The sequence below is a fragment of the Lepus europaeus genome, unplaced genomic scaffold (genome assembly GCF_033115175.1).
Source record: "Lepus europaeus isolate LE1 unplaced genomic scaffold, mLepTim1.pri SCAFFOLD_487, whole genome shotgun sequence".
In the NCBI taxonomy this organism is placed as follows: Eukaryota; Metazoa; Chordata; class Mammalia; order Lagomorpha; family Leporidae; genus Lepus; species Lepus europaeus.
In genome coordinates this window covers 10,705-14,316 of record NW_026909362.1, presented here as the reverse complement: position 1 = coordinate 14,316, position 3,612 = coordinate 10,705, and the positions used below count along the sequence as shown (strand labels likewise).

The 3,612-nt window shown below is 47.3% G+C and overlaps 1 pseudogene; it reads left to right on the top strand.

Annotated features, from left to right (window-relative positions):
- Positions 1 to 1,132: 1,132 nt before the first annotated feature.
- On the top strand, positions 1,133 to 2,203 carry LOC133755447 (N-alpha-acetyltransferase 30-like; annotated as a pseudogene).
- The last annotated feature ends 1,409 nt before the right edge of the window (positions 2,204 to 3,612 follow it).

The following is a 3,612-nucleotide window of genomic DNA, read 5'->3' as shown; positions in this document are numbered from 1 at the left end:
TGTGACATGGAACCTGGGCTAGGACACTGCTCTCTTTCTCAGTATCTGAGACTTCTGACTTCTTGGCTTATATCCCAGAGAGGAGTGGAATGTTCACTTCTCAGAGACAGGGCATGGCACAGCATTCAGAGCCTGGCCAGCATTCTTGGTCTTTGTCAGCCTGTTCTCTACTGCTTGATGGCAAATCCACTCCTAGAGTTAGTAGACCCTGATCCTGGGAAGGCTTTGTGGATTTGGGCTTCTGTTTCCTCTTCTTCCAAACTCTCAGAACTGCTAATGGTGTCTGACACATGAGTATTGCCTTGTAGTGGCACATCTTCCTCTGCCTTCCGCTTCCAGCCAGACCCTGAGGTTGGTTTCCCGTGCATATTCCTGTCCAGGAGGTTGTAGGCTGAGTCAGGAAACACCTGGCCTCTCTATTCCTTCATTTGTATCTCTCTCTCTCTCCCTTTCCCTCTCTCTCTCTCTCTCTCTCTCACACACACCCTTCTTCACTGCTAGATGGCAGTGTAACACACACAAACACCCTTCCTTCACTGATACATGGCAGTGTAACACACACACACATACACCCTTCCCCCTTCCTTCACTCATAGATGACACACACACAGACACACACACACACGCATGCACCCTTCCTTCACTGATACATGGCAGTGTATCAGATCAGCTCCCATCAGTTCCTGTTCTCTGTCAGGCCTCTGAACACAGACACCATTCTTGTGACTGACTTCTCTTGTGCTCTTAGACCTCTATTCAAAGAATTTTTGACTAACAGCATTTTCTTTCTTTTTTTTCTATTTATTTTACAGAGTTAGACAGTGAGAGAGACAGAGAGAAAGGTCTTTCTTCCTTTGATTCATCCCCCAAATGGCGGTCATGGCCAGCACTATGCCAATCTGAAGCCAGGAGCCAGGTGCTTCGCCTGGTCTCCCATGCGGGTGCAGGACCCAAGGACTTGGGCCCTCCTCCACTGTGCTCCTGGGCCACAGCAGAGAGCTGGACTGGAAGAGGGGCAACCAGTACTAGAACCCAGCACCCATATGGGATGCCAGCACTGCAGGTGGAGGATTAACCAAGTGAGCCATGGCGCAGGCCCGGACTAACAGCATTTTCAATTGAAAATGGGTTCATGAGTGAGAGCCTTGGTGGTGAGGGAGGCGGCAGCAGGGGACCAGTGCGGGGAGGGCGGAGATCCCATCTGGGTTTAGCAGCCTCCTCCCACCTCCAGCCCAGCCTTACTGCCACTTCCTGGCGGGGGCCAAGTTTGCCTGCTGTAGCTAGGAGGAGGAAGCCAAGGAGGAGCACGAAAGCAGTGGCAGTAGCCCAGCAGGTGGCAAAGGGGCATCTGTGCCTCCACCCCTCAGCAGCCTGTGCAGTAGCATCTCCATGGATTGATCAGACCCAACTGTGACCCCTCAGGGTGGCCACCTTGCTCAAGAGCAAGGTTCAGGGTGCACAGGCCACCCCGGCAGGAGCTCCAGAGAGACTGCAACAAAAGGAGCTGGGTACCCTCAAGCGAGAGACCCCCTCGCTCCCAATCCAGGAGTGCAAGAACTGTGCCCCCCAGCCCGGCCAAGGAGGCAGCAGCGGTAGCAAGCGATGCCGCAGCAGCCTGCAATGGACTGGCCAAGGGCGAGGAGGAGGAGGAGGAACAGAAGGAGCAGGTGCGGCAGTCTTCATCCCTGACGTCGGGCTGCAGTTTACAAAGTCCTTCGGGCAGGGAGGTTGAGTCAGGGGAGGATCCGACGATAGAATAGGATAGGTCGGATAGGAATCCAAGCTCCAGATGCCCGATGTGATGCGACTGAGCACCAAAGATCTGTCTGAACCCTACTCCATTTATACTTACAGATATTTTATCCACAACTGGCCACCGCTGTGCTTTTTGGCCATGGTAGGGGAGGAGTGTGTAGGTGTCATTGTTTGCAAGTTGGATCTGCACAATAAGATGTTCCACAGAGGTAATATAGCCATGTTATCTGTGGATTCTAAATACAGGAGGAATGGCATGGGTACTAATTGGTTAAGAGAGCTATTTATGCCATAGTTGAAGGAGACTGATGAGGTTGTTTTGGAAACAGAAATAACAAATAAGTCTGCTTTGAAACTTTATGAAAATCGGTTTTGTTCCAGATAAGAGGCTGTTCGGATACTATTAAATGGAGTTGATGCACTGCGACTTAAACTGTGGTTGCATTGAGAAACTGACATCAAGGAGGAAGGGCTAACCGTGCAGAGTAGACCTTTGCATGCAATGCACTTTGTACAGAACTGCTTTGCAGGTGGATTTCATAATTTCCATGGAGCTCTTCTCTGTCAGTGTCTCGTTGAGTGTTGCACAATATTTGTTGCACTTTGGCCGGGAGCATTTGTTCTGCATCAAAAGAGCTTGTTTTAAACTTCAGGAGTCTTTTGGTACCACGAAGATGTGTCAGTTGATAGCCAAGATTTGTTTGTTCATTTGCAAAGTCTGCTGACAATTGTTATTTACATAGTGATCACTATATTACAGAACCAGTAAATGGAACATGGTTTTTGTTCTTGAAAAAGCCACTATAGATTGTAAAAGTCTCTAAGTATATTAACATTTCACACAAAACCTACAATAGATTTCTGAAGGGGGTGAGAGAACAGCTTCAATTTTAGGTTTTATTATTATTTTTCAATATTAAATTTCCCAGTCTTGAATATTGGTACCTCATTGATTAGTGAATGAGAAAATGTAGAATGGGGTATGTCTTATGAGTGAAGTTAACAATTAAGTTGTGTCTGCCAGTGCCGGTGTAGATAAAAAATGTTTGTCTTCATCTTAGCTTTTTTTTTCTTTTTTTTTCTTTTTCTTTTTTAACAGGCAGAGTGGACAGTGAGAGAGAGACAGAGAGAAAGGTCTTCCTTTGCCGATGGTTCACCCTCCAATGGCCGCTGTGGCTGGTGCGCTGTGGCCAGTGCACTGTGCCGATCTGAAGGCAGTAGCCAGGTGCTTCTCCTGGTCTCCCATGGGGTGCAGGGCCCAAGCACTTGGGCCATCCTCCACTGCACTCCCTGGCCACAGCAGAGAGCTGGCCTGGAAGAGGGGCAACTAGGACAGAATCCGGTGCCCCAACCAGGACTAGAACCCTGAGTGCCGGTGCTGCAAGGTGGAGGGTTAGCCTATTGAGCCACAGTGCTGGCCTCACCTTAGCTTTTGAATGCATGCTGTCCTTTTCCTTCAGGCCTTTACAAGCAAATTTTTGTTTTTATTTACATTCTAAATTTTTGTAATTGGATACTTTTTCCAGGTGAGTGACAGAGTGGTTTACCTTAGACGCCCCTTCTTTCATTACACTAAGAAGTTGAACTACTTGGAAAACCTTTGAGGAATGCCCCAAGGGGATGACAAAAGTTGATGGAGTTGGGAATTACTGGGTTTTGGATTCACTTTTTTTTTTTTTTTTTTGAGAGTGAGGGAATTTTTGGAACACAATAGAAAATTAATGTAAATTGGCTTGATTTTATTTAATCAAAATCATTGCTAATCTGTGAAGAACAGCTTTTATGATGTAGCTGGACTTTTTTTTCCCACTTGATTTGGATTCATGGTGCTTCTATTTCTTAAAATGCTTCACTTTG